The 22,420-nt window shown below is 46.8% G+C and overlaps 1 long non-coding RNA gene across 1 annotated transcript in view; it reads left to right on the forward strand.

The window, feature by feature from the left end:
- Positions 1–21,807, forward strand: part of LOC147106745 (uncharacterized) — a 188,049-nt gene extending 166,242 nt beyond the window's left edge. The window contains exons 3-5 of the long non-coding RNA XR_015080983.1: positions 7,152–7,345; positions 10,974–11,084; positions 21,301–21,807. This is a non-coding gene — a long non-coding RNA (uncharacterized LOC147106745). The remainder of the gene's footprint in view (positions 1–7,151; positions 7,346–10,973; positions 11,085–21,300) is intronic.
- The last annotated feature ends 613 nt before the right edge of the window (positions 21,808–22,420 follow it).

Consider the following 22,420-nt stretch of genomic DNA (forward strand, 5'->3'; position numbering starts at 1 on the left):
CAAAAGCTATCGGCCTCTCTAAACCATCAAGGAATTTATGTGACAGTACCGCCCCAATGCCGTAGGGAGACGCATCACACGCCAGTCTGATCGGCAGTGCTGGGTTGTAGTGAGCCAATACTTCCCTTGAAGTGATTAAGTCCTTACTCTTCTGAAAAGCACGCTTACAATCATCGTTCCATTTCCATGCTACCCCCGTTCGTAGCAGGGTGTTCAGTGGGTGCAAAATTGTCGACAAATTCGGCAAAAACTTATGATAGTAATTCACCAATCTGAGGAATGACCTCAGTTGCGACACATTTTCAGGCGCTGGGGCCTTAACAACCGCTTCAATTTTGTCAGGGGACTTATGTAACCCCTCTTCATCAATCACATGGCCACAATACGGTATCTGTTTCTTAAAAAATTCGCACTTGGGGCGGTTGGCTCGCAGCCCATGTTCCCGTAGTCTAGTGAGTACCTGTTCTAGGTTGTTAAGGTGTTCACTGTCATCTTCACCTGTCACAAGGATGTCGTCCAAGTAACACTGAGTCCCCAGAATCCCTTGCAGGACTTGTTCCATCGCTCTTTGCCATATCGCCGGAGCTGATGCTACTCCGAATACCAATCGATGATACTGGTAAAGACCTTTGTGAGTGTTTATCGTGAGATACTTCCTAGAAGACTCTTCAACCTCCATCTGCAAATATGCTTGTGCTAGGTCAATTTTTGTAAAACGCTTCCCTCCAGACAGTGAGGCGAAGATGTCTTCTATCCTTGGAAGAGGATATTGTACTGTGTGAAGGACTGGGTTCCCCGTCACCTTGAAATCCCCACAGATGCGAATCTTCCTTGGCTCCCCGGACTTATTGCTTAACGTTTTCTTCATGACAGGAACGATGGGTGTCGCCCACTCGCTCCAGTCGACCTTAGACAACACGCCCGCCTTCTCCAGATTCTCCAGCTCTGCCTCGACGGCTGGGTGAATTGCATATGGTACCGGTCTTGCTTTGAAAAACTTGGGAACTGCATTCTCTTCTATTTTTATCGAGGCGGTTACGCCTATAAGCGTGCCCAGTTCTTGTTGAAATACCTCTTTGGCGTTAGCTAAGATTGTTGACAATCGTCCAGGAGTGACGTCGTCATCTTTTTTACCATCCACCGTCATTGCATGAATGGAGTGCCAATCTAAGTTTATCTTCCTGATCCATTCCCGTCCCAATAACGGTGGTCCACCATTTGGCAGTATGTAGAGATACAATTTCCGTATTTTCTTGCCATTGTATTCGACAGGCACCCTTATTTTTCCTCTGGGGTATACCTTTTGCCCCGTATACGTCGTCAAGACGATGGATGTCTCTCTCAAGGGTATGTGTGAAAATAGCCGCTCGTAGTCTCGTCGATTCATGACGGTTAGCGCTGATCCTGTATCCAATTCCATTTTAACTTGGGACCCTGCTATCGTGAGGGTGACCCAAATGGTTCGGTGATCCTCTTTTGCGATTACATTGTGAAGTTTGAGACAGCTTAGTCTCCTGTTCCCGGATTCACTATCGCTCATCTGGTCTTCGGAACTACTGTCCGTCATCTTTTGTACTTTCTTGTACGGTTCCTTAGTAGCCTTTTTGTTGTCGCTGGTCTTCTTCCCAGACCTGCAAACTCGTGCAATGTGTCCCATCTTCCCGCATTGCCTGCATATTTTGTCTTTGGACCAGCAGTCCTTCTGGTCATGGTTAGTTCTGCCGCAGTGATAACATTTTGCAAATCCCCGTGTCATTTCGTGGGTGCCGTATTCCTGTGGTTTTTGTTGAATTTCTGCAGCTCCCCTGGCTGCTGCTTCATACGATACTGCCACGCTGAAAGCCTTATCTAGCGTCAGCTCTTTCTCTGCGAGTAACTTCTTCTGTGTTCCTTCACTCAGGAGTCCACAGACAAATTTGTCTCGTAGAGTGTCTGCCAGTCCTGCTCCGAACTGGCAGTGCTTTGATAGCTTGCGTAGTTCCGTAAGATACTCAGCATTGCTCTCATCTTTGTGCTGAGTTCTCCTGTGGAATTTAAATCTTTCTGCTATCAACAGCGGTGCAGGGTTTAGGTGTTCCTGTAGGACAGCAACAATTTCGTTAAAACTCTTTGCCTTCGGTTTGGCTGGAGTAATCAGGTCCCGCAATAGGCCGTACGTTCTAGCGCCCATTAAGTTTAGCAATATCGATGCCTTTTTCTCCTCCGCTATTTCGTTTGCCTCGAAATATACCTCGACTCTTTCCACATACGTGGTCCAGTCCTCTATTGTATTATCAAAAGCAGTGATACAGCCAGTCTTCGGCATCTTGCAAATCTAAAATGGCGCCTCCCACGCTTTGCCTTCTTCCCCGATTTAACAAAATGGCGCCTCCCACGCTTTGCCTTCTTCCCCGCTGTTGTTAGCGCTGCTTTCCACGGTTTCTTGCGCGTTTAATATTTTTTTCTTTATTATTTTCCCGTCGTGGAGCGGACCCTCTGGGACACTTCCCTCCCTCTTCTGAGGTCCGAACGCTGCCCGGCTTCGAAGCACCGGCCACGCCCTGTGTGCTCCACCCTCTCTCTCTCTCTTTGCTTCCCGACTCGCTGCCCGGCCCCGTTGGAAAGCCACCCAATCGAGCTCTAGCCCGCCGCAGCCCAGGAAGGATCAGTGCACTACCTGCCACCAGCCCGATTAGCTGGGAAACCACAGACCGGGGAACCAAGCCTGGCTCTTGACAGTCTCTCCTGCAAGTTTTCAATCCGACGATTTGGAGGGCGGTTGCCCACGGTCGACGCCCATTTCTCGAGTTTCTTTGGATTTTTTTTTTTCTTTCTTCTGGCTTCGACCTTCAATAACGTCGTCTGAGGTGCTGCCGAGTTGCAGATAAGTTCGTTTCTTACTCGTCGCCAGTATTACGTCCGTGAATGATTGAGACACGGACAGCAGGAGCGGAACAAAATAAGTCTTTACTGGTGGAAGTCAATAGTGAAAACTAAAAACACAGAGGCTCACTAGTGCCTTTCATACAGGGGTGGTCACTGCCGGTATTGCAGTCTGAGACCAGTTATTCTCTTAAAGGTGCATACACAACAGAAACAGAGTTAACATTTCAGGTCAATGAAAAGTCATCGAGTTGACACATTGACCGAGATCTTAACTGAAGAGGCGCGTTGGGGGCGAGACTGCTGCCTTTTGGGTTCTAGTCCCGCCTCCAGCGACATCCGATGCACAGATGCTATTTTGCGTCAATTGGCCTTGTTAAGCCCATCCTGCAGGCTTGCCGGACAATTAAGAGAAAGCTGGTGTCAGATGACGTCAGTTGATGACGCGTCATCTGACGGTTTTCTTAAAGGGGCCACCACCATTTCTTTTTGACATGATTTTTTCAGTGTTTGACAGCATTGAGGTGCTGCAAACACTGACAATCACTGTACAAAGGTGAGCCCTTGCACCCAGGCTCTCCAGTGACTCTCTCCTTAGGCAGAAACAGATGGCAGCTACAGGTGAGGTTACAGAAGCGATCTGTGAGAGAGGTTCTCCCAATGAGGTGGAACTACACAAACACTTCAAAGCTTATCACGTACAGAAAATTCTAAACACATTGGGCCAGAAAGTCGGGTCCCCACGGGTGAGTACGCGCTGTGTACTCACCCGTAAGGCCAATGGAAGTGCCAGTTTCGCGCATGCACTGCTCATGCGCTGGAAACCGGAACTTCCGTTCCCTTGAAGGAAGGGGTTCAGAGGTCAGACACGTGCATCGGAGAGGCAGCGCGTAGACCTGGAACTTCCGTTTTTTTTACAGGTTTCTCCATGCGGTTATGTCCCGAGCAGCTGCACGTGAAAAAAGCAAGCGCAAGGCCTGCTTTTAACAAGGTAAGCGGTTAATTAAGTAAAATTAAAACATTTTACCCACAGGTTTATCATTTTAAAATACTTTAAAGAAAGGTAAGTTTATTTTTAGCCCCGTTAAAAACTTTAATTAAATTTTTAAAAATTTTAATTTTTGTTTAAAATAGTTAATTTATGTAATTTATAGTTCTTTTAAAAATGTGATTTTTAAAAAAAAATTATTTGAAGTTTTACTTAAGTTTTGGGGCCAATTTCTATTCATAGATTTGACAGGCCTTCCTGTCAAATCTATGAATGGAGATTCCCCTGCTCCGATTGGCTCGCCATGGCCCACGTGATCCCAGGGTCGCTGCAAACTAACTTCGCCGCTGGGATACGCGAGCACTGCACACCGGCAGCTGGAGGAGGCCCAGGATCGGAATCCCACGTGGGCCCACAGCACAACGGCAGACACGCTATGTAAGTGAGGGTCGGGGACTTGCGCCCGCGGGAAGCCTCCAACCCAAATTTCTGTCCCATTAAAAATTACTTTCCCACCATTTTCTTACCTCTGCAACTCACCAGTTTCCCATTGGATCTTTCACACCACTTTTGCAGCTGTCATCTATACACAAACATTACAGTAGACCCACAGCACGCCGATGTCAGGAAGCCCGCAGTAGAAGTGTCAAAATTGGAAAAAGCCTCTTAACTGCCTGTTAACAAGCAGTTAAGTGGCTATAATCCTCTTCCCGCCGCTAGGAGTTGGGTCCCTGCGCAAATCGGGGACCCGACTCCCGGGAAGATTGATTGGAGGCGGTTTCGGGACCCGCTGCCAATCTTTTTGATTTTGCCAGCAGTCCCGCCTCCAAACCTGACCCCTGAGCAAAATCGCCCCCTTAAACTTTGTTTCTCTCTCCACAGATGCTGCCTGACCTGCTGAGTGTTTCTATCATTTTCTGTGTATCTTTAAAATTGATTGTAGATTAATGTGATTCCCAATAATGCCCGTCTCCCTCCTCCCTTCCCAAACTCAAACAATGGATAATTCTTCATTAATGTGCTGTAAAGGCAGTGATGGTTGGCACCAACATACTCTTAAGATCCTGTGCAGCCGGTGAGCTGGCTTTTAAATAGAAAAAACACGCTTGCACGGAATTTTAAAGTGGCCGCGCGAGCCAAAACAAAATTATAGGGAACATTGGTTGGCACCCCCTCCCCACCACGTTATCATGTGGGAATCCTCACTCATTCTTACCAGCCTCAACCATACAATGCTTTAAAAATTAAGAGATCCTTTTCTTTAAAAGTACAACAACTGAATTAATAAAGAAAACAAAGAATCAAGGATGGGGGTGGGTGCAGATTATTTGTAAACTGCTGTTCTATCAACAGGAAAAAAGTAATGTTGCATGAATTTACCAGGTGCTATTTCTTGGCGACTTGCTCCACCCTTGCCATGTTTTCAGTGCTGCTGCTAAAGTGTCAAATTATTTGATAACCTTTGTTACAACGCATCAGATTTCTTTGTCAAAGAAGCACTGACACATTTATCGTTCTTTGTATAAACTGTCTGGGTTGGAGGATTTGCAAAATATAATCACATACTGTATACAATTTTTAAAAAGTTTACATTTTTTAACACAAGTTAGTGGGTGAAAAAAAAGTTCTCCTAAATTGAGTTTTAAAATATACTGGCTCTTAAATCCACATGGTACAATGATCAGTTTTAACATTGACATTTTAGGTCGTTCTCTATTTCCCACCTTTTCTCCTGTTTACAAAATGTCGACAAATCAGCTTTTTCTTATTTTCCCCCAAAAGAGTTTTGCAGATGTTGTTGGGATTACACTATTGGAAAGAATGCAGCTTTGAGAATTAGCAACAATTACAAAGGGCTAGAAATGTCCCTCGAGCCCCATTTGGGGCGCTAAATCAGAAAAGCTGGAAAAGTTAGCGCCAGGCGCGAACCTCTTCCAGCCTTTCTAAAATTCCTACTTTCTGCTCCAAGTGGGCAGTATAGCGCTAAATCAAGCGCTCCACTTCCTTCTTGGAGCGCAAGAGGGGGGGAAGTTCGTGACCCGGGGCGCACGGCTCAACGGCTCCACACACTGGGCCGCGTGGTGCTGGCATGTTGTAGTGACTCTTCCCTGAATTAAAGGGAAGGGCCCCATGCTGCGAACTCTGCAGTTTTTTTTTTAAGTTACCTGCAGCACCGGGGAGCAGGGGTGCCGTGCAAACACGGCACGGACCCCGCGACCAGAGCAAAAAAACAATTTTTAAAAATAGCCGATATTTTTTCAGGGCGGCCGGCCAGCTCACCGTTAACTTCCGCCCTGCTAGCGGCCGGCCGCCCTGTAAAAATATCGGCTATTTTTAAAAATTGGTTTTTTGCTGCTGCTGCAGTTGCTGTCATCACCCGGCACTGCTGCAGGGGGCGAAGGGGAATTTTTCTGCCCAGGCGCTACCAGGGCGATGCGCCCGGAGATGACGTCATGATCTCCGGACGCATGAGATTGGGGCGCAACCTGGTAGCACCGCCACTAAGCTCCCGCGGAATTTGGCGGGAGGCACAATCCGCAAAGGAGGGGAATTTCTCCCCCCAAACACTTTGAAATAAATTATTTTTTGTTAAAAACTGTAATGCACGGAGATAACATTTCTTGCCAAAAACAAGTGGTTCTCACTGGAAATAAGCTGAGATGTTATCAGATCTCAGGCTGATAATTGTTCAGTGTGAGAAATTCACTGCACCCATTGTTTATAACAGAAGCAGTGCCCTCTACAGGATATTTGTATATTCACAATCATGCAGTAAACCCAATTGTTTCTATTTCCTGCACATAGTGAAGAGAGAGTGTACTGCTCTCGAGTTCACCAGTGTTTTGGAAAGCTGATTAACACTGTCTTGGCGAGCCCCAGCACAATTCCAAATTCAACCTTTAATAAATTAAGTGGCATATAAAATGCTAAAGTGAGATACAAGCTTTTTGGACAATTGTGAGAGAGTTAGCGGGTAAAACTGCGACTAAAAAATGGAATGAACTAAGCATTGTGTTATCTGTGCTTATAAGCTATGGTCCAGCAGAGTCCTGGGCAGATTAGTGCTGGGGTTAATGTTTATTACATACTGTAGAGTTGGATTCTTGTTTGATTACATTTGATTTTGTTGATCATGTCCTATCATATTCTAATCCATGTCTTAGTTTATCTTGTGCATTGAATGGTAATTGGGTAAACTGATCATGAAGGTACTGATCTGAGGACATTTTTATTCTGTGCCAGCATACCACAGTGAAAACTGCAGTTAATGACAGTAGATTTGTTTATTTTTGTTCTGCAGATGAATCATTTTGCACTGACTGGCAAACTCTCCACGGGTCAGGCAATCTGTAAAAGAACAATTTGAAAAAACAAACTACAGCATTTGGTGGGAGGATAAGGAACAACAGTTTCCACCAGGCGGTCACAAAACCACGGGTGGAAGAAGATTTGAGCTGGCAAACCTGATCAACCAAAGACCTTGTCTGCACTGGGGTAAGGTGTGAACACACTAGCTATGGCGGAAATAACAACAGAAAATGCTGGAAAAACTCAGCAGGTCAGGCAACATCCGTGGACAGAAATTTGAGTTGACATTTCGGGTCGAACCCTTCTTCAAAACTAGAAAGAAAAGATAGATCGGAGGTAGGGCTGCGATCGGACAAAAGAATAAAAGAAACAAAAGAAGTAAAAAAGAGACAATAAAAGGTATTAGAAGCTAGACGAGATGGTAATAGGCTGAGATTGGGTGTAAAGTGTACTGGCAGGGCAAGGGATAGCTGCCAGGTGTGAGAGCGAAACAAAAGGAAAGGGGGGGGGGGAAAGGAGTGGAAAAATTACAAGAAAAAATGAAATAAGGGCCGAGGTTATGATCTGAAATTGTTGAACTCGATATTGAGTCCGGAAGGCTGCAGAGTGCCTAATCGGAAGATGAGGTGCTGTTCCTCGAGTTTACATTGAGCTTCCGTGGAACACTTTCCCCCGACTGTCCATCCACGATCGCCCTCCGTCATTTAATCCAACTACAATCCCCCCGACCTTCATTCACGACCTCTCCCCGACCTTCCATTCATAATGTATCCTGATCTTCCATTCACAATCTCTCCCGCCTGACTATTCATCCACGATCCACGAGGGGAGCAGAGTGGCATAGTGGTTAGCACTGTTGCCTCACAGCGCCAGGGACCCAGGTTCAAATCCGGCCTTGGGCGACTGTCTGTGTGGAGTTTGCACATTCTCCCCGTGTTTGCGTGGGTTTCCTCCGGGTGCTCCGGTTTCCTCCCACAGTCCAAAGATGTGCGGGTTAGGTTGATTGGCTATGATAAATTGACCCTTAGTGTTAGGGGGATTAAATACGTGGGGTTACGGGGATAGGGTGGGATATGTGTTGGTGTAGGGGTTACGGGGATCGGGTGGGATATGTGTCGGTGCAGGCTCGATGGGCCGAAATGGCCTCTACCTGCACTGTGGGGTTTCTGTGATTCTGTGATTCTGTGAATACAAGAGGCCAAGGACGGTGAGGTCCGAGTGGGAATGGAGCGGTGAATTAAAATGACAGGCGACCGGAAGCTCGGGGTCATCCTTACGGACTGAACGCAGGTGTTCCGCAAAACGGTCACCCAATCTGCGTTTGGTCTCCCCAATGTAGAGGAGACCGCATTGTGAGCAGCGAATACAGTATACTAGATTGCGAGAAGTACAAGTAAATCGCTGTTTCACCTGGAAGGAGTGTTTGGGGCCCTGGACAGTGGGAAGGGGGGAGGTATAGGGGCAGGTGTTACATCTCCTCTGCTTGCACGGGAAGGTGCCAGGCGAAGGGGAAGGGCTGTTTGGGGTGATAGAGGAGTGGACTAGGGTGTCTCGGAGGGAGCAGTCCCTGCGGAATGCTGAAAGGGGAGGGGAGGGGAAGATACGTTTGGTGGTGGGATCACTTTGGAGGTAGCGGAAATGCCGGAGGATGATCCGTTGAATGTGGAGGCTGGTGGGGTGAAAGGTGAGGACAAGTGGAACCCTATCGTGGTTCCGGGAGGGAGGGGCAGGGGTGAGGGCAGAAGTGCGGGAGATAGAACTGACACGGTCGAGGGCAGTGTCAACCATGGTAGAGGGGAATCCTCGGTTGCGGAAAAAGGAAGACATGTCTGAAGCACTGGTGTGGAAGGTGGCATCGTCGGAGCAGATATGGCGGAGACGGAGAAACTGGGAGAATGAATAGAGTCCTTACAGGAAGCGGGGTGGGAGGAAGTGTAGTCCAGGTAGCTGTGGGAGTCAGTGGGCTTGTAGTGAATATTGGTCGATAACCTATCCCCAGAGATGGAGACGGAGAAGTCGAGGAAGGGAAGGGAAGAGTTAGAGATGGACCATGTGAAGGTGAGGGAAGGGTGGAAATTGGAGGCAAAGTGAATGAAATTGTCAAGTTCGGGACGACAGCAGGAAACGGCACCGATACAGTCATCAATGTATCGGAAAAAGAGGTGAGGTCTCTTTTTACTTCTTTGAAATGTTTAAGTGTCCTAATCCAAATTGTACACTCTCGGGAGCCGCAAGCCTACATTTCGTTGTACTGCACTTGTGCACTAACAATGACAATAAAAGTTGATTTGATTTGATTTGATTTGATTTATTCTTTTGTCCGATCGCAGCCCTGCCTCCGATCTATCTTTTCTTTCCAGTTTTGAAGAAGGGTTCGACCCGAAACGTCAACTCAAATTTCTGTCCACGGATGTTGCCTGACCTGCTGAGTTTTTCCAGCATTTTCTGTTGTTATTTCGGATTTCCAACATCTGCAGTATTTTGCTATCGTACTAGTTATGGCGGGTTTCAATTTCAGTCCCTGTGCACTGAGGAGTCACATTGCTGATCTGACCTTGTATTTACACTCCAACTGAGAGGGACAGCCTCATGGTTTGTGCTTTGCTGCAACACTAAAGTTGGAGTGTTAATGCACATTTAAATTAATGGCACAGTGCACTGAGACCTGGTAAAGAACCAGCAAAGAATATAGGAAGCCAGTGAAATTTGTTCCCCGATATTAATGTGAAGACGGCTTCCGAGCTGGGGTGGGGGTGGAGGTGGGGGGTGGAATTGAATGGGCGAAACCCAGAAATCAGGTCAGTGCGTCAGATTCTCCGATTTCAGCTTGATTAAGGCAATAAATTTTAACTTCCGGGTTTTGCGTCTCCAAGCTGTGCAGCGTGTTGCGCACCCACATGATGCGATCTCATCTCTATTTAAAGGGACAATGTAGAAATGGAATTTGGAGGAGTCAGGAGGTGTTTAGGATGGATGCACAGAGAGCAAGGGCAGCACCCAAATTTAATAATGCTTCCCTGGAATTACTGCTAGGTGCAGTCAGGAGCAGGAGGGACATACTTTTCCCCAGCAATGGGAGGAAGAAACCTGTGGCTCTCACCAAGCAGGCATGGTTGGAGGCAGCTGAGGAGGTGAGCAGCAGGAGCATTGTGCCCCAGTCTTGGATGCAGTGCAGGAAGCAATTTAATGACCTAACCAGGTCAGGCAAAGTGTGTACATTTGCTGATTCACTTACATCCTGTGGTTTAAGACCCCCTTTTCATTCTGTCTTGCCTAGCATACTCCATCACATCACTCCTCACAACTTCCAGCAACACCAAGCTTTCACTTTCCATGCACCTCATCACTTCCTAATTTGTCCATCCACCGTTGCCACTCACCCCAGTCCTTATGCAATGTGATGCACCTGTCTCATAGTTACCCTCACTAAATGCACTGCATCCATCAGGTGAATGCCACACCTCACTCACAGGTCTCCTTATTGGCCCCTTGTAGGAGAAGAGAGCAAAAAATGTAAGGGAGAGGGAGAGGACTGCAGGTGGTCCACCACAAATAGTCCAGCTCACAGATACAAAGGAGGACGCAGTGGAGATAAATGGTACATGTGCATCCCTCTCGGTGGGAGATTGAGTGACAGGGAACTCGAAGGTAGCTGGTGACAGAATTATAAATATCTCTGATGCACTTATGCTGCCTTCATTTCATCAATGACTGAACTATGAGAAGACTGAATATGGTGATTGTCAAGATTGTGACTTTGCCACGACTAATTCATACCCCTTTCTTTTGCCTTCCTGGGCCTTCATGTGTACAGCAAGTGTTGTAGGACATCCATGAGGACGGTTCCTGAGAGGACCTCATTCCTTCTGAGGGTGCATCATCACAGGACATACAGCCATGAACCAATGCAGATCCTCGCACTTCGGTGGGTCCTGTTAGATAGTTAGGTTTTCACCTGGTGATTCACAATCCACAAGTGAGCACAAGCAGACACTGGTGGCAGGGACAGCTGTGGAGAGTCCACGTCAGTGGGGGAAGCAATCCTTTCCCAGCTATTTTCAGCTGGAGACAGATGCTGAACTCTGGGGGCTATCATTGAGAAGGAGAATGCTAGAAATGCATAAACAACTTAGCCAAGTACTGACAGATGTGCCACACACACCTTTCACAATAGCAGAGAAGATGGAGGAGTCTAGCTCGATCGCTAGTGGTTTGGTGGCGTAGGGAGTTGCGAGAATGTCTGCCATGAAGAGAGTGGCCGCCTCCATGGAGCTTCAAGCACGGCTCTCAAATGAGTCCATACAGGCCATGACCACAGTCGTGCAGACTTTGGATGCCAACATGTTTGCCACCTTAAACAGGATGACAGATACCTTATTCGTGGCCTTACAGGGTGTCACTGATCTTCACCAAGCTGGTCTGCAGCAGAATGGTAGGAGTGATGTGGCCCTGGTCCAGAAGAGGGATGATGGTGAAAGGGGACATGGAAGTGGGAACTCCACTCAAAGCACCCCTACTTCTCACCTGTTGCCAGCACCACCCACCCCCCACCTCCCCACAGCTAGTATCCAACGTGCTTCCTCGTCTCCTGATGGCCGAGTCTGACCCGGTACAGGTGCAGGTTGAGCAATCTTTGGCAGGGCTCTTAGGGGCTCCAGATCCCAGAGGGCGTAGGCCAAAAGCATCTTAGCAGTCAGGGCATGGATCTGAGCAGCCTGCCTCTACTTCCGCTGAAGCCACATGGGATGCACCACGTAGAAGTGGCAGAAAATGTAAGCGTAAGCTATTGTAATTTACCAAGGGTATGGACATGGGTGTTTGTCAAAATGTTATGTTGTTAAGTTTCATTTTCTTATAACAATGCATAAAATTTATTGCTTAGCACCACTTTCTTGTCTTGCCCATTATTGCATCCTGAGTGTCAACTCCCCTTTTCACTTGTTTCATGATGAATGTCAATGCATGACGGGACCATTGGGTGGCTGTGCACGGTTGAAGGATTGTTTAATGCAAAGAGTGAGGGAGAAGGGCTGATGCTGGTGGTGAGAGCAGGCCAGAGGATTTCATTTACGATGTTTTCCTGTGTGAGTCACCACTAGCTGAACCTTCAAGCTATTAGGGCATCCCTGGCATCTCGGGCAGCACTGTACATGGCTGGTCTGGCTATGGGTGCCCCATCTTCATATTCTTCCTCCTCCTCCTCCATGTTCTCCTCATCTGAAGATGAGTGATGAGTGCCTTCGTCCTCCTCCACCTTCAATCCTCTCTGCTGCGCAATTTTGTGCTGGACGCAGCACACACTATCATTCTGGACACCCTTGCTGGTGAGTGCTGAAGGGCAACTTCAGACCTATCTAGGCACCTGAAGTGCATCTTCAACATTCCGATGGCTTGCTCAATGACACACCTGGTTGTCATGTGGCTCTGGTTGTATGCGCTTGCGCCTCATTAATGGGGTTCCTCACAGGTGTCATGAGTCAAGTTTGAAGGGGGTATCCTTTGTCTCCTACGAGCCAGCCCTTGCGTTTGCTTCCTGGGACAAAAAGGTCTGGAATGTTGAACTGCCGCAGTACGAAAGCATCATGACAGCTCCCAGGGAATCTGCCACACACCTGCATGAACCTCCTCTTGGGTTACACACCAGCTGTTGATGGAATAATATCCCTTGTGGTTGATGTAAACTCCTGGTTGCTGTGATGGTGCTCGGATTGCCATGGGTGTGCAGTCGATTGCATACTGTACCTGTGGGAAGCCAGCCAGAAAGGTGAATGTGAGTGCCTGCTCATTCTGGCTACTATCATCACTGTGGAAGTTTACATAGCTCCCAGTGTTGTGTATGTACCTTTAAGAGAATAACTGGTCTCAGACTGCAGTACCGGCAGTGACCACCCCTGTATAAAAGGTGCTAGCGAGCCTCTGTTGTTCAGTTTCACTATTGACTTCCAGCAGTAAAGACTTGTTTTGTTCAACTCCTGCTGTCCGTGTCTCAATCATTCACGGATGTAATACTGGCGACGAGCAGATAGGAACCTACCTACAGTCTGCACCACCTCCTGGGATCCATTCCTACAGCGAAGTGAGCAGAGGTCGAGGCCAAAAAGAAAAGAAAGTAAGAGGCAGTAGAAACGGGCGTCGACCGTGCGCATCCGCCCTGTGTTTGCAGAGTTGAAGATTGCTGGAGAAGCTGTCGGAAGCGGGGCCTGGTTCCTGTCGACGGTGCTTCAGCTAATCGGGCTGGTGGCAGGTAGTGCACTGATCTTTCCTGGGCTGCGGTGGTCGCGAACTCGAGCGGGTGGTTTGCAATGGGGCCGAGCAGCGTTGTCGGGAAGAAGAGAGAGAGAGGGAGGCAAGAGTCCCACAGGGTTGTTCCACGACAGGAAAATAATAAAAAAAAGAAATATTAATCGCGCAAGAAACCGCGAGGAGCTGCAGGTTGCAACGGGAACCGCGGAAAGCAGCGCTATCAACAGCGGGGAAGAAGGCAAAGCACGGGAGGCGCCATCTTAATCAGCGGGGAAGAAGGCAAAGCGCGGGAGGTGCCATTTTAGATTTGCAAGATGCCGAAGACTGGCTGTATCACTGCTTTTGATAATATAATAGAGGACTGGACCACGTATGTGGAAAGAGTCGAGGTATATTTCGAGGCAAACGAAATAGTGGAGGAGAAAAAGGCATCGATATTGCTAAACGTAATGGGCGCTAGAACGTACGGCCTATTGCAGGACCTGATTACTCCAGCCAAACCGAAGGCGAAGAGTTTTAACAAAATTGTTGCTGTCCTACAGGAACACCTAAACCCTGCACCGCTGTTGATAGCAGAAAGGTTTAAATTCCACAGGAGAACTCAGCATAAAGATAAGAGCAATGCTGAGTACCTTACGGAACTACGCAAGCTATCAAAGCACTGCCAGTTTGGAGCAGGACTGGCAGATACCCTACGGGACAAATTTGTCTGTGGACTCCGGAGTGAAGGAACACAGAAGAAGTTACTCTCAGAGAAAGAGCTGACGCTAGATAAGGCTTTCAGCGTGGCAGTATCGTATGAAGCAGCAGCCAGGGGAGCTGCAGAAATTCAACAAAAACCACAGGAATACGGCACCCACGAAATTACACTGGGATTTGCAAAATGTTATCGCTGCGGCAGAACTAACCATGACCAGAAGGACTGCTGGTCCAAAGACAAAATATGCAGGCAATGCGGGAAGATGGGACACATTGCACGAGTTTGCAGGTCTGGGAAGAAGACCAGCGACAACAAAAAGGCTACTAAGGAACCGTACAAGAAAGTACAAAAGATGACGGACAGTAGTTCCGAAGACCAGATGAGCGATAGTGAATCCGGGAACAGGAGACTAAGCTGTCTCAAACTTCACAATGTAATCGCAAAAGAGGATCGCCGAACCATTTGGGTCACCCTCACGATAGCAGGGTCCCAAGTTAAAATGGAATTGGATACAGGATCAGCGCTAACCGTCATGAATCGACGAGACTACGAGCGGCTATTTTCACACATACCCTTGAGAGAGACATCCATCGTCTTGACGACGTATACGGGGCAAAAAGTATACCCCAGAGGAAAAATAAGGGTGCCTGTCGAATACAACGGCAAGGCAATACGGAAATTGTATCTCTACATACAGCCAAATGGTGGACCACCGTTATTGGGACGGGAATGGATCAGGAAGATAAACTTAGATTGGCACTCCATTCATGCAATGACGGTGGACGGTAAAAAAGATGAAGACGTCACTCCTGGACGATTGTCAACAATCTTAGCTAACGCCAAAGAGGTATTTCAACAAGAACTGGGCACGCTTAAAGGCGTAACTGCCTCGATAAAAATAGAAGAGAATGCAGTTCCCAAGTTTTTCAAAGCAAGACTGATACCATATGCAATTCGCCCAGCCGTCGAGGCAGAGCTGGAGAATCTGGAGAAGGCAGGCGTGTTGTCTAAGGTCGACTGGAGCGAGTGGACGACACCCATCGTTCCTGTCATGAAGAAAACATTAAGCAATAAGTCCGGGGAGCCAAGGAAGATTCGCATCTGTGGGGATTTCAAGGTGACGGGGAACCCAGTCCTTCACACAGTACAATATCCTCTTCCAAGGATAGAAGACATCTTCGCCTCACTGTCTGGAGGGAAGTGTTTTACAAAAATTGACCTAGCACAAGCATATTTGCAAATGGAGGTTGAAGAGTCCTCTAGGAAGTATCTCACGATAAACACTCACAAAGTTCTTTACCAGTATCATCGATTGGTATTCGGAGTAGCATCGGCTCCGGCGATATGGCAAAGAGCGATGGAACATGTCCTGCAAGGGATTCCGGGGACTCAGTGTTACTTGGACGACATCCTTGTGACAGGTGAAGATGACAGTGAACACCTTAACAACCTAGAACAGGTGCTCACTAGACTACGGGAACATGGGCTGCGAGCCAACCACCCCAAGTGCAAATTTTTTAAGAAACAGATATCGTATTGTGGCCACGTGATTGATGAAGAGGGGTTACATAAGTCCCCTGACAAAATTGAAGCGGTTGTTAAGGCCCCAGCGCCTGAAAATGTGTCACAACTGAGGTCATTCCTCGGATTGGTGAATTACTACCATAAGTTTTTGCCGAATTTGTCGACAATTCTGCACCCACTGAACGCCCAGCTACGAACGGGGGTAGCATGGAAATGGAGCGATGATTGTAAGCGGGCCTTTCAGAAGAGTAAGGACTTAATCACTTCAAGGGAAGTATTGGCTCACTACAACCCAGCACTGCCAATCAGACTGGCGTGTGATGCGTCTCCCTACGGCATTGGGGTGGTACTGTCACATAAATTCCTTGATGGTTTCGAGAGGCCGATAGCTTTTGCGTCACGCTCGTTAACTTCTGCCGAGCGTAACTACGCCCAGATTGACAGAGAGGCCCTCAGCCTAGTGTGGGGGGTGAAGAAGTTCAATCACTACCTGCACTGTCAAAAATTTACTCTACTAACCGATCATCAACCTCTTGTCTCCATTTTCAACTCTCAGAAGGGCGTACCGATAATGACAGCGCAACGGCTGCAGAGATGGTCCCTTTTCCTAGGGGCACACCAATATGACATCGAGTACAAAGGAACTAAACAGCATGGAACTGCTGATGGATTGTCACACCTACCGTTGCCGACGGTGGAAGAAGAAGACCTCGCAGTGGATCCAATGGAGTTATTCCACTCGACCATAGTCGAATGTCTCCCTGTGACGAATGCAAACATAGAAAAGGAAACACGGAATGACCCGACACTATCACGGGTCTATGATTTAATGGTGAAGGGATGGCCAGCACATGGCGAACCACTGCTGCCAGCATTCTCGCTGAGAAGAGAACAGCTGTCAGTGTGCAGAGGAACCTTGATGTGTGGATCCAGAGTAGTAATTCCACCTAAGTTGACGGATAGAGTGCTCAATGAGCTTCATGAGGGTCATCTGGGTGGGGTAAAAATGAAGAACTTAGCCAGAGCGTTTGTGTGGTGGCTGGGAATCGATAGAGAAATCGAAGAGATGACCAAGAGCTGTGCAGGATGCCAGAAGGTCCAAAACGCCCCACCACAAGCTCCTCTGCATCCATGGGAGTGGCCCTCATCTCCATGGCAAAGGGTGCACATTGATTTTGCTGGTCCCTTCATGGACTCGATGTGTTTAATTGTGGTGGATGCACATTCAAAGTGGCCAGAGGTAATAAAAATGTCTTCAACCACCACGGAAAAAACTATCACAGTTTTATGAACCATATTCGCCAGGAATGGGCTGCCTGAACAGATTTGCTCTGACAATGGACCACAGTTTGTGTCTGAAGAGTTCCGGAGGTTCTTAAAGAACAATGGTGTTAAGCATTACACATCTGCTCCATATCATCCAGCCACTAATGGATTGGCCGAGAGGTTTGTCCAAACATTCCAAGAAGGCTATCAAGGCAATATGTAATGAAGATATACCCCTACAACACAAGGTGGACAACTTCTTGTTTGCCTACCGGAATGCAACACATGCGGTTACCAACCAAACTCCAGCCATGATGGTCTTCAATCGAAGACTATGATGCCACTTGGATTTGGTTAAGCCAAACGTCCGAAGAGATGTGGAGAACAGGCAGTTTCAGAATATGAATGAAAGGCCGACCAGGAGTTTTAAGATAGGTCAACCAGTTTTGGCCCAGGACTACCGCACTGAGAAATGGCAGCCAGGAATGATTTGTACACGACAAGGACCTCTCATGTATACCGTGGACGTTGGGAAGAGCATTGTAAGACACCATGCTGACCAAATTCTAGAGTCACTGGAAAACGTCAACTCCACACCACGATCTGATACGCCTGGTAATGAAATCGACGTTCCAATTGCAGCTACCGCAGAACCGATAATATTGGAAGCAGATGAACCAAACAACGACATTGATCCCGACTCAACATTGCCAGAAGAACCTGATACTCCAAAGAGGCATTATCCAGACAGAATCAGGAAGCCTCCTCAAAGACTGAACTTATAATTGCTTAAACTTAACCAATGTATCTAGCAACCGTAATTGTGATTGTAATTAGTTATCATTTAGTTGTTAAATGAATGTTATGTACTGTTTAACTAAAAGGGGAGGAATTGTTGTGTATGTACCTTTAAGAGAATAACTGGTCTCAGACTGCAGTACCGGCAGTGACCACCCCTGTATAAAAGGCGCTCGCGAGCCTCTGTTGTTCAGTTTCACTATTGACTTCCTGCAGTAAAGACTTGTTTTGTTCAACTCCTGCTGTCCGTGTCTCAATCATTCACGGACGTAATACCCAGCCCTGGCAAATAATCCATCCGTCACCTGCCTTATGCATTTAAATGACCCTCTCTGTCTCCAGCAGCGCCCTGGAAGGAACCAGAGGCAAAACAATTGAGGGCAACGGTGACCTTAACAGCCACTGGTAATGGGTGGCCGCCAGGTAAAGCAGGTAGCAGGTCTTCTTCTAGGAGGCTGCAGATGTCTGCGACTATCTGAACCTTTATAAAGCGCTGGTTAGGCCACAACTGGAGTGTTGCGTCCAGTTCAGGTCACCACACTTTAGGAAGGATGTGAAGGCACTTGAGAGGGTGCAGAGGAGATTTACCAGAATGGTTCTGGGGATGGGGGATCTTAGCTACAAGGACAGGTTGGAGAATCTGGATTTGTTTTCATTAGAGCAAAGGAGGTTGAGGGGTGATTTGATAGAGGTGTACAAGATTATGACGGGTTTGGATAGGCTAGACGGGAAAAGGCTGTTCCCACTAGTTGATGGTACAAGGACTAGGGGACACAGATTTAAGGTTTTGGGCAAGAGATACAGGGGAGATGTGAGGGAAAACTTTTTTACGCAGCAAGTGGTGAGGACCTGGAACTCGCTGCCGACGGAAGTGGTGGAAGCGGAGACACTCAATATTTTCAAGGGGAGACTGGATAGGCACTTGAGGGAAACAAACTTGCAGGGCTATGGGGATAAAGCGGGGGAATCGGACTGACTGGATTGCTCTACAGAGAGACGGCATGGACTCGATGGGCCAAATGGCCTCCTTCTGTGCCGTTATGACTCTATGACTCTATGACAACCTCAGCCTGCAGAAGCACTGCTCTTCCAAGAGGTAAAGGAAACTGAGCCTCTGTCTGTAAATCCTGTTCCTTGGGTAGTGCACCTCCCTCCTGTGCACCTCCCTCCTGTGCACACCTCTCCTGTGTGCCTCCCTCCTGTGCACCTCCCTCCTGTACACCTCTCCCTTGTGCACGTGCTGATCCCACCAGAGCATGCCGTCGCTGCCATGGATGGTGAATGTCTTCCTCTTCTAATGCACTGTCAAAAACATCCAATGCACCTCCGATCCTGTTGGTTTCCGTATGAAAGCCTCCAAAGTTCTCTAAAACCTGCATGGTGACAAGAACTCTCAGCTATACGTTTGCCAGAGAGAACTGACAAAGCAGCTGTGAGAACTGAGCATTTATTAACTTTGGGCTATCTGAAGTTAATAGACCCCAATTAAGTGCGCCTGGAAATCGTCTCCTTTTGGTCAGTTTCCCGAGCCCCAGGAAATCCATGCTGGAGGCGTTAAATCTGAAGGAAAGTTAGATTCTTGTGCAAAGGCCCTCATTTGCATCCAATTACCACCTTAAATTATGTCTTCAATGTCCCCCCCGCCTGCGCTATTGATTGCAACAACTCCGGCGAGGAGGTTCCTTGCACGCAGCCAAACGGGCCTCATTGAAACCTGGAAACGGGTTGCAGTCGTGTTTTTTTCCTGAATTTAACTACTCACCCGATCCCCAACCTACCTGTTCTTGCCTGTTTAAATTCCCCCCTTGGAGTGGATAGATACTGCTGTGTATGTACCTTTAAGAGAATAACTGGTCTCAGACTGCAGTACCGGCAGTGACCACCCCTGTATAAAAGGCGCTAGAGAGCCTCTGTTGTTTAGTTTCGTTATGGACTTCCACCAGTAAACATCTGTTTGTTTTCACTCCTGCTAGTCCGTGTCTAAATCATTCACGGACTTAACAGATACAAAGGGAGAGAACTCTCTTCATAACATGAGCGCTGTCTACGTTTAGAGATTTGCTACTCAGTAAATTGAATTTAGCTGCTAACCGAGATACTGTAGTGTAGTGTGCTTTGTTATTTACTGTGTTAGGAGAAGCTTTATGAAATGGGTTGAATTTCTCTGTAAACTTAATTTTGTTTGATCATATATTATGACCGGCATGGTCCTGTTGGGATGAATGGCCTATTTCTGTGGTGTAAATTCTATGTAAGTATGTGTAAAATGAAAGCAGTTGGTTGGTTGGTTTGTAATTGGCCTTGCCTCACTAGACTGTTCATTCTATTTTCTGGAAGATAGGAGAAACACATGGGGTCACATGGGAAATTACAGTACTCTGTTCACACAATGAGCGGTTTCATTGTTATGGCCCCTAGGTTAAGCTAGTGTATGACTAGATATTGAGAAATGAAAGTAAACTCCTGATCATAAGGAATGCAGGGTTCGCTTACAGGAATTACTGGTGACACTGAACAAGAGAGACTCTCTAGTTCAGACTCGAAATGTGTAACAAGGGGCTTCCAGGTTACAACAGCTTTGTACGATGGAGTTTTCATTGACTATGTATTGGTTGTTGGTTGGGAAAAAGAGCAAGAAATACTCTGGGTATATTGAATGTGGATACTGGCGATCATTACCCGAGTGTTGTGATCTGGGCTTTAGAGAAAAGCAAAGTCTATGTAGAACTCTGCAAAGATGCTTGGATGGTTCTACCAACCATTGGTGAACTTCATGTTCTGCTTTCAACACAGCCAAAAATGTCTGGACTCACCCTGGCCTACTGGAGTATCCTTTTGCCTGTGTGCCCTTATGCAGAGTGATCTATGTGTTTGGTTGATTTTGTGCATTTTGTTTTTAAAATTCAGATCTATTATTGGATAGTTTGTAATCATGCCTGGGTTTACCGTTTGTGAATTGTTATTTCGTTTTCCTTTCACTATTCTAATTTATGGCTTCAGTTAAGTTATGGACGTTTTTACCTGACTACTCAATGGGTAGTGAATTATGCAGACCAGGAGGTTTCCAGATTCAATCCCTGGTCAGCATTGAGTTAGCTGATCTCAACCAGGTTGACCCTAGGGGTGTTAAAATTGGCCTCAATACCATTGGATTAAGGAAGGAAAAAAGAATCACTTGTGTTCCCATTCCTGATATTGTCCAAAATCTCCTGCTGAAAGATGTGTGTGTTGGCATCAGGATCAGGCTTGGCTGTAGTGCCTTCTGTGGTCAAACAGCCTGCCAGCACTCACTGTCAAAGTTCACACAAGAATAATGGCCACTTGGGCAAGGTAGTAGAGAGCATCCTGTGAAACTGTACCTCAGTGAGGAGTCAACAGGCGGAAAGTTCAACTTTGGCAGGGGCATAAAATGGGCGGTAGTGAATCAGCCACCCGTCATACAGTCCGCCTGATTTTCCTTCCCATTGATTAACATGTCAAAAGCCTTTGGTGCTGTCGTACATTAAAGGACAAATCTCACCACCAGGAGACATTAAAGAATTATAATTTTATCACCGTCTTATTTTCTTTTTGTCCACTTCAATTGATTTTTATTTTGTTTGAACTTCAGATGCCAATATCGTCTGGGGAAATTTCAAGTCCACTGATGAATTCTAGCAACGTCTTACATGCAGGCCAAAGGACTTTCCAAGCAGAAACAAATATCCTTGAACTCTTTCTTCCCAGTGACCTTGCCCGAAAATTAAGTTTGATCCCACTAGTAATCTCTATAGATTACAATTGGAGATCATTGAACTCTGAAATACAAAAATCTGTAGACAGGGTGCCAGAAAGAGATGGGCTGGATCAAAATCAAGACCGTTACCTCTGCAACCTTTACTCCGGGACTTCAATATTGCCACAATGGGCTGATGCACATAACTCCTTTAATACAGTAAATTTCATCTCTTGTGTCTAAATAGACTCAAGTTCCAGGATAGTAAATGAAAAACCAGCACTAATAAAGACAGTGACAGTTTCCCGTAGCGGCTGACATTTGGTGAAGCTCAAGAATTTTTAATGATAGATTTAAAAAGCAGTTTCCAGATGATTACATTTTAAGCGCAAATAAATTTACTTGACAACCTCCTGCACTTGTGTTTTGTAAACTGAGTAAATTGTATAGCATCCACAGTAGAGTTTATTGGTGATAAAGGAGCCACTTGTGTAGCATCTTAAGTTCAGCACTCATAAACCACACATTTCCTGCAGAAATACTGTTCAGCTACTGTGGGACTTGTGTACCACTGTTTCCTTCTATGTTCCAACGTGTGGCAGAGGAACCAGTTGTTTATGCAAGAATAGGCCGTTGTATTTGCTTTTTCCAAGGACCACATGGCAGCAACAGGGATATGGTTTTCTAAAATTTCTCAAGGCCGCCCGCTGTACACAGGTGGCTCTGGGATACTAGCACGCACTGAGGAGGTCTCATACAGCACTGAATGCTACAGGGTAACAATATGACCATACCAAAAGAAAAGAAAAAAAAGACTGGAATGGGTTCCTTAGCATGCTGTTGCACCTAAGGATCTTCAGACTCCTGATTCTGCACAGAGGCAAAATAGATTATATCAATCCCCAAATCCAAGTTTCCACATGTCAGTTAAAAGAACCTACGCAAATGGATTATTTTCAGTACTGGACTGATGGTATGGATTTAGAACACTGACACGATAAGCCTCCTCTTTTAC

Source organism: Somniosus microcephalus, chromosome 15 (assembly GCF_052327205.1).
Source record: "Somniosus microcephalus isolate GS21.2 chromosome 15, FLI_Smic_1.0, whole genome shotgun sequence".
NCBI lineage: Eukaryota > Metazoa > Chordata > Chondrichthyes > Squaliformes > Somniosidae > Somniosus > Somniosus microcephalus.